The sequence below is a fragment of the Sinocyclocheilus anshuiensis genome, unplaced genomic scaffold (assembly GCF_001515605.1).
Source record: "Sinocyclocheilus anshuiensis isolate Anshui unplaced genomic scaffold, SAMN03320099.WGS_v1.1 scaffold247, whole genome shotgun sequence".
Taxonomy (NCBI): Eukaryota; Metazoa; Chordata; class Actinopteri; order Cypriniformes; family Cyprinidae; genus Sinocyclocheilus; species Sinocyclocheilus anshuiensis.
The window spans coordinates 419046-428607 of record NW_015552543.1 but is presented as its reverse complement, the minus strand read 5'-3'; positions in this window follow the sequence as shown (position 1 = coordinate 428607).

Genomic DNA, 9562 nt, shown 5'->3' with positions numbered 1-9562 from the left:
TAATGCATAAAGTTTTTTTTGTTTTTTTTTTGTGAGGCACCATTGACTTCCACAGTATGAAAAAAATAATATGAAGTCAATGGTACCCCACAACTGTTTGGTTACAAAAATTCCTCAAAATATCTTCTTTTGTGTTAAGCACAAAAGCTCTCCAGGACTTAAGTTAGAGCTGCATGATTCTGGATACAGAGAATGCCATTTTTTAAGTTTCAAACAGACATCACAATTCTGAACAGACGTGTCAATCTAAAATTCTCTTTCTACTTATTGACTGAAGTGGTGCAGGACAACGTTGTCCCACAAGTGACTGTTTCGGACTCTGATCTGCAAGACACCAAGCATGGGAAGGGGTGTTTATTGCTTGGTTAGTATGAGCAGCACAGCACAAAACTTTGTGTGCTTGTCGTCTCCTAATTAGGATAAAAAAAGACAGATGTTAAGTTTGCTTTTTAAAACAAATGGATGTTTACACCATGTCGACACCAGTCGCGAGCAGCGCAGCACGGCGTGACTAAATGCAATAGAACCCATTATAATCAGTGACTCTGTCTACACTGGATGCGATGCGACATGATAAATCCCCGACAGCAAACTGATGCTTCGTTCTATTTATGATGTACTGACACATAGTTAAATGATTTTCAACGGTCGCTTTGTCGCGTCTAGTAGACAGACTTTAGCTGTTGTGCCATGGCGCAACATGACAACTGTCACGTCTGGTGTAGACACGGTGTTAGTATGCGACAACAACAATCTTTGTCATTTAGGAATAAGAGTAAATGGGGTTTGGATCTAGATTATGATCTTTTAACGATTAATCGTGCAGCTCTAATTTCTGATAATATATGCGTCTCCATATATTTCTGATAATATTTTTAGAGAAACATTACACTTAATTCAGAATCATAATTATATATTGTATTAAAAGGATAGTTCACTCAAAAATAAAAAGTATGTCATCATTTACTCACCAAATCAGTTGACGGGCCCCATTGATTTCCACAGTAATTATTTTCCTACTACTGTATGGAAGTCAATGACTACTATGAACTGTTTGGTTATCACCATTCTTCAAAATATCTTTTTGTCTTCAATAGAAGAAAGAAATTCATACAGGTTTGGAAAAACATAAGGGTGATGAAGGGTAAATGATGGTAGAACTTTAATTTTGGGGTGAACTGTCCCTTTAAGTAAATTATGTAAAATCAAATTAAGTAAAATTATTACATTTAGTAAAATCAAAACATCTCACATATCACAAAAGGTCAGGCCTATGTGGGTACTACCTTGGGCCAGTGTAGGCAGCCTATATGGGACTGATTGTGTTTGCCCATGTCGAGCCAGTATGGTTTGGCCAAGAGGGCCCCATATGTGTTTCCCCATTCAGAACCCATATAGAGGTTGCCTATGTGGGTACTACCTTGGGCCTGTGTAGGCAGCCTATATGGGATTAATTGTATTTGCCCATGTCTAACCCATTTGTTAAACCCATATGGGCCCCATTTGTGTTGCCCATTTAGAGCCCATGCACTCATTTCCCATTTGTGACCCAACTAAGACCCACATAGGGAGCCCATCTGTTTTTGCCAATGTGGGACCTACTTAGCTGACCCAAGTGGGCGCCAGATAAGATGCCCATTTTGGGACCATGCCCACTTGGTACCCATGTGGGGCCCACATATACATGTTGGCTGGGTAAAAGTACTCGGGCCACATTGTAAACTTAAGGCACTCTCAGGAACGGCATTGACGAACGCTACGCTCTTAGACTTAACAGCAGAAGTTTTCTGTTTCCAGGCTTTGCAATTTGAAATGAGATGCCCTGGGTCAAGACAGTAAAAACATACCCGCTTATCTTAGTTTTTCTTTGAGCCTTGTGAAATAGGTTTAACAGAGTTAACCACTAACAAATTCTTAGCAGCTTTCTTCTCTGAGGAAGTTTTAACGGAACGCACAGAAGGCCCCAAAACAGGAGAAAACAGGATTCAACAAAAATGGCACCCACCTCCCTACAACTTCCAAATAAACCAAACCATAAACAAGTTTGTAAAGAACAGCAACAGGCTGGGCAGGACAAAGACAGCGCTCTGGAAAAAGCTCTCGGGGGAATGTTTTCTCCGGCTTTGGTAGTTGCTGCTGTGCTTTTATGCTGGCTCACCCTACAACTTCCAAATAAACCAAACCATAAACAAGTTTGTAAACAACAGCAACAGGCTGGGCAGGACAAAGACAGCGCTCTGGAAAAAGCTCTCGGGGGAATGTTTTCTCCAGCTTTGGTAGTTGCTGCTGTGCTTTTATGCTGGCTCACTCTTAACTGGTAAGCAGCTGCAGCTGGGGGCAATCAGCTACCTGCCAGACAGATTGAGTAGGAGCAGCCAAAGGGTTAACGGAGGGGGAAAAAATACATTAAAGAAAACACAGCTTTTCTGATAAATCATAACAATAAAGACTACGTCTCCAGACGTAACAGACGTCTGTTTTCAAACTCGGCCGGGAAACATAATTTGAGCAGAGAGTTGGAACGGTTCTGTTACCTTATAGGTGTGACCAAAGAAAACAGACCTCATCCTAATTTGTAGAAAATATTTTCCCAGGTTACAAATAAGCCTCATGCATTATTTCAATGTCTTTGATTAATGATATGCAAGTACATGCCCAGAAGCCTTCTATGAGCCATTTAGAAACATGTGCACCAATGAAAGCCTTCATTGACTTGACCAGAGTTTCTTTTTCCAAGCAATGTGACTTACCACACTGCAATCAGTCTTTCAGCTGAAAGTAAACGTCAAGTTCCGAAGGTAAAATAGTGGCTACATCAAAGTCAGCTCGGCCTAAATTGAAAAGGCAACTGCAGGCAGGAAAACATCTGCATGGGGAACCGAACCAAACTTTAATTTTCTTTTTTAAATTAATTGGCGGTCCAACAATTTAACTTGAAATCCATATCCCAAACTGATTAGAGAATATAAGGAGGATGATTGTTTTAAGTTGATTATTTGAAAGTAGGCTGTGGGCTACATTATGACTCTTTAGGTGCAATAATTCTTAGACGAATCCCTCTGTTGATTTGGTCAGGAGCATGTCAACAGCACACATATCTTTTCTCGTCTCTCAGCCTACACTCTGAAATAAATTAGCGCTTCAGGCACGCAGGTGCGTGAGATTGGTGTTTGCAGTGTGAGTGTGGTGACGTCCCGGCCTTCTGTCGCAGGTGTGATCCACACCACCTCTTACTCTAATCTACATGCGAGGGAACAAACATCACAGAGCTCTGGTTGCTGTGGCTACATCTCCAGTAAGACTGCAAACTCCCATGTTAAATTATGGTGGTTTTCTGTTGGGATGCTGGGTCTCCATCTTAAAGTAGACACAGGTGTGAAATCACCTGTAGTAGAGTTACTGCTGACATAACCGCATGCTTTTCCTACATTTTTTCTTTTTCTTTCTCCAGGGTTGCGCACCATTCTGAATTTAATTAAAAGCGAACTGTAAATTCCAGTATAAGCATAATGTATACATATGTCTACAAGTCTGCAATGGCAAGGTGGGGATTTGAACCTCTAAAGTAAATTAAAAATAAATTTAAATTGCTCTCAATCAACCATTCGATCAATAAATGAATAAAAAACACAAATACAATTTTTTATTAATAAATTAATTAAATTATAAAAAAAAAAAAATAAAATTAAATAATATAATAATATAAATATATAAATGTAAATACATGTAAATATTTTCAAGATATATACTGTATGTGTGTGTATTTATGTATACATAATAAATATACACAGAACACACACATATATTATGCAAACAGAATTATGTAATATTATGTACACTTTTATTTTGGATGCAATTAATCGCGATTAATCGTTTGACAGCACTAATTTAGTTTAAAAAAAAAAAAAGCTGCTAAAAACCAACCCATGGGACTTTGAAGTGATGAAACTAATATACTCATTAACGAATATCTGTATAAAAGTGTAATTAAGAAAAGAGAGTAAATTGGTGTGGATCGTATTAAATTGCTAACTTATTTAATTGTTTTGACTGTGGGCTCATGCAAGATGGTTTAAAGGGGTCATATGACGTTGCTAAAAATAACATTATTTTATCAGTGGGGACATAATTACGGATTATAATGACTTGTACTGTCTTTTTATGTGTTGCGTTGCATTGCGCCGCATAAACATAAAACCATGTCTGCATTTGTGATCGGAGAAACGACAAACAACAAGCGCTACTCTACACTGCTCAAAACTCGCGTTTGAATCGTCAGTGACAAATCCTTTAAATATGAAAACGTACTTACAGGCTGTGAGTCAGCATTATTTGTCAACATCATAGACTGTATAGGGTCAGCATGCGCATCATATGACCCCTTTAAAAAAAATTCTAATGATATAATGACATAACAGTTAATATAAAATAAACAATTTCTTAAAGTGCCCCTATTATGGATTTTTGAAAATTACCTTTCATGCAGTGTGTAACACAGCTCTAAGTGAATGAAAACATCCTGCCAAGTTCACCGTGTGCACCGTGTATAAAGTTATTTGTCTCTCAAAAGAGTCGACTCTGTATCATTGAAACGAGTCATTTTTACAATGAATCCCAAGCCGTTTCATGTTGACGTCAAGATGAAACATTAGCATATTGCCTGCCCACTTGTTGGTCTTTTCGCGTTGGTCTGAATGAAAATGCAAATTCATTCTTTGCCACTAGGTGCCACTTTTGGAGCGGTAAAAATAGCGGTTTCCCCGGTAACGCTGTACACAAAGCATCACTGCGCTCACAAACGCTGCTTTATCAGGCATTACAGGCAAGATGAAATAGAAATGAGACCAATCGAACCAATCACCACAGATTAGCGTCATGCAAAGGAGGGGTTTGGAAAAATTAATCGTTGAGCGAATCATTTGGGAGTCGTTGAGCATGTAAGGTAAAAATAAATGCATATTATAAGACAATGAAAGTGTTTTTTGACCTTGCATGTATGTCAATCTGTTGTTGGGGACTCCCAAAACCAAAATATGAACCTTTCATTACCCATAATAGGGGCACGTTAAAAATCGTGGTTAAGCTCATTGTTATGACTGCAAAAATCTACTTGATGGCCATAATCATATTTCATTTCTCATAGTGATCTTGGGACTTGTGTGATGGAACACATGCATGAAAATCTCACACAATGTGAAGCATCTACACATTAAAGCTGCATAAAAGATGATTTCTCCAACTGAAAGACAAAAATGAAATATTTTACCTGACTGCAGAAGTCCCCAGTTAAAATTTCAAAAGATTTCCGAAAGTGTTAGTGGACCATCACACAATTCAAACTGTACGAGTCATACCTCCATTCACAGGCTGCATGGCCCGTTTGTTTGAAAGGGCTTGCCACAAGAAATCCTATTCTTGTAAAGAGAGAGAGAGACATCTCATTTCACATGAGACAGGTTAATCTAATTGCTGCAGTTTCTGACCCCAAAAACAAATCCTATTTCCATTTACCGCTCTCGTCCTCCCCAACTCATCTCTTCCACTTATTTGTGGTTGAGAGCCTGGTAAAGTTATCTGTATTTACAAAGGCTTCATCACTGTAACATCTAGATTTTGGTAAACCAATTAAATAAAGCATGCATTGATCTGCTTATGACATTACTAGGAAATTGAGAAGCTTTGAAAACGAGTCGCAATGTGCTTGTAACGGCCTCTGCACTGTCCCCATAAAGCCCTGCCTGATCTAAGTGCTCCTAACAGTGTTTGACAATCCAAAGCACTAGTGAAAGAGTCACGGCCAGAACCAAATGGTCAGTAATTGTAAATGTCAGGCATAATTAAGAGGGGAATAAATAGCTGTACCTTTGTGCCGGGGATCAACAATGCAGAATCCATGGAAAACACGCTCCCTCTTCCCAACGGGAGGCTTTTGTCTGGCAGTGCACTCCGACTGAACAAACCCTGTTGTGACAGCACCTAATTGGAGAAACATGTTACACTTAATGAACAATAGCATAATAAGTGGTTTGTGATTCATGAAAGAGTTATCGCCACAACATCTGTTTCACCCAAGACGCAAACATGAAATAATTTATCAGTTTCCCATGAGATAAATAAAGCAACCGTGTCTCAACGCTTTTATAAATCTCAAAAAATTATGATGGAACCAACAAGAGAGTATGTTTTGCAGTTTACAGAGTTGGGAATATTATCATGATTCTAAGAATTGCACATATGCAAAATAATGGAGATAAAAAAAAGAAAGAGCTTAAAATTTATAGTGAACAATGTAAGTACAATAGCAGCCCCTTATACTTTGGTGTCCCATATTTTTATTATTTTATTTTTTAAGCATTAGAGGCACAAGCTACATCTTTATATATGTTTGATAAACTGTTATCATAAAATTAGCCAAAAATAAAACGTATCATTTTATAAACACATAAAATGTCTGTATCCTCTTTTAAACTGTGATTTTGGTCTGTTCAGTATCGGAGGTTTACCTAGTAGAGCAAACCCAACTAATTAATTAAATCATTAAAATATAATAAACCTATCAACAAAAACAACAACAACAACAACAACAATAATAATAATAATAACTTTTAATAATTGTCTTTCTTTCACAGATTTATATATATATATATACACTGAACAAAATTATAAACGCGTGCTCACTAACAGAGATTTAGACAGATTTGTGAACAATATTTGAGAGAAATAGGCCTTTTGTGTACATAGAAAAAGTCTTAGATCCTTGAGTTCAGCTCATGAAAAATGGGGGCAAAAACAAAAGTGTTGCGTTTATAATTTTGTTCAGTGTATATATAACCTCATGTATTTTGTCTGTTTCATTCACATTTTTGACCTCCTAATGTTGAAACCAACATTTTATGAAAGTTTATAAACATTTTCAGACCATGGAAAGTGCTACAAAAAAGTAAACAAACAAATGTTATGAATTAAAACAAATGTGTGTGTGTGTGTGTGTGTGTGTGTATGTGACCCTGGAGCACAAAACCAGTCATAAGTCACATGGGTATATTTGTAGCCAACAATACATTGTATGGGTCAAAATTATCAATTTTTCTTTTATTCCAAAACTCATTAGGATATTAAGTAAAGATCATGTTCCATGAAGATATTTTGTAAAATTCCTACTGTAAATATATTAAAACTTTATTTTTGATTAGTAATATGCATTGCTAAAGACTTAATTTGGACAACTTTAAAGGCGATTTTGCACCCTCAGATTCCAGATTTTCAAATAGTTGTATCTCAACCAAATACCGTCCTATCCTAACAAACCATACATCAATGGAAAGCTTATTTATTCAATTTCAGAAAATTGACTGGTCACATACTGTATATATAAAACCATCTCAGAAGGACAGTGTCTTGACCAGATATGAAAAGCCTGATTTGAAATGAGTCCAGCAGTGAGATTAGGATTTCTAAATTCCCGAGGAATTACTATGTTTAAGGCTGGACCGGATTTCATGGTAGAAGGCGGAAAGGATTGGTCATGTCTAAAGAGCATGGAAACATACTGCACATGCAGGGGGAGGCAAGACAAGCTAATGAAAGGAATTAAATTAAAACACAAAAACAACTGCATTCCTCAAGATTTGTGGATTGGGAAACCCCAGAGCAGACATTAGAGCAGCCTTTTCAGCGGATGGTAGCCTGCAGGGCCACGTCAACCTCAACGTCGAGAACTCTTAGGTCAAAACAGTCACAGCTCCGTGTTGTTTTACAAGTGAGTTATGGCCTGCATACAGCTGATTCCCTCTGCTCTTCTCAGGCTGGTTAATAGCTCTGCTCTTGTGGGCTCTCCTCCCAGCATGCAGCTTCCAGGCAGCTCTGTGGTGTCTTTGTCTGCTGGCCGCTGCTGTCCGCGGGGAGCCTCGTCCACCCGTTCCCCCTGGTGTCCAGATGTTGCCCGGTCAACCATCCCTCAGTGCAGCGGCCTGACCTGCTCCAGCACAATTTACCTCAGTGAAATCAACTCAACATACTGGAGCATTTCCTGAAACCGAAACAAACATCTGTTCCAATTTAAATTACTTTAAATAATAGTGCATTTCAAGATCACGTCAAAACTGTCCAGGCTGATTACAGTCTTAAAAACTGAATTGTGCATTTTCATTTTCATTTTATGCAATGCAATATAAAATACAATATAAAACAGCTATAAGTTTTAGGACTCATTTATACTGTGTGAGGAAAAATAATGTAAAAAATTATTAATATAATTAATGATATTAAAAATTAAATTACATAAATCAATTTAAATAATTAATTGTTATTTTTATTGGTATTTTGTAATCGTACTAAAGCCTAAATCAATAATTAAAATATTTTCGGGAAAATATTGTTAATAAAAAAATAATTCTTAAAAATTCATTTTAATTTTATTTAATTTTTTTTTTTTTTTTTTTTTTATATTTTACATTTTACATTTTTTGTTTTTATATATATATATATTGTTTGAAAACCCTTGGTGTAAACTAACAAAGTCAGGTTGATTTAATAATATTAAATACTTTTCCCCCCTTAAAAACAATCCATCCATCCTCCAAATGTTTGTCCTCTGTAGGGTTGGACGGACTTAAAACCTCATAACTTAAATCTTACCACATAAAGCCACACGAATTATTACAATTACAGTGTAGCTGTTTCTGCATTTTGAGCAGAGATTGGAGAAAGCATTTTAACATACCCTTATTTGAAAAACAACAAAAAAAAAGTTGCAGGACAAGCACGCTGCAACAAAGATCAATCACCAGCCGAAATGCCTAAACTTAAGCTTTATAAATCAAGATAATTAATCTCATGCTCATTAAACGGATAGCTGGTAAAATACGTCAAACAGTCAAGAGCTATGGATCACTGCAGTCGCACCTCCAAGTGTCACATTCAGGGTCAGCGGGGAAGTTTTGAGAGATCAGTCAGCAAAAGGGCACTCGATCACCAGCCTCTGGTCCATACCATAAAAGTCAAAGGGGAAAGATGATGATTGTTAGAGGCCTGTAAATCTTCTATAGGGTTCAGTTAACTGCTTTTGATCTGTGGCAGCACTGTATGAAATATATCTCCAATACGAGATCAGAGAGTGAGAGCTTTGGACGGGGGCCGATTGTAAAGGCTGAACTGCAGTAGATTCGGCGGCGCCAATGAAGTGTCATAATCAAGAGAATCTCGCCCGGAGACGGGTTCGAGCTGTGGTCGCCCGGCTCTCACTCATCCTTTATCTGAAATCAATTATCATTGTGAAGATGGAGGCTGCGCTCGCGACAGACATCACAGACCCAGCTGTTGCCCTCTGTATTTATTAGCCTCACTCTGAAGACAACCGTAGTATTAATCTGCAAACTCAGGACAAATGTAATTACGCCTACATTCAATAGCTGTCATGCTGAAAAACCCTCGCCGTGATGTATTGTTGTGGGATGTACAGATTAGGGTTTCATAATTAGTTCATGTCGACATGCATATTGCAAAGCAGCAGTGATGTAACGGACCCAAGCTAATTCTCCAAACTGGAGAAAAGGATGCCTGA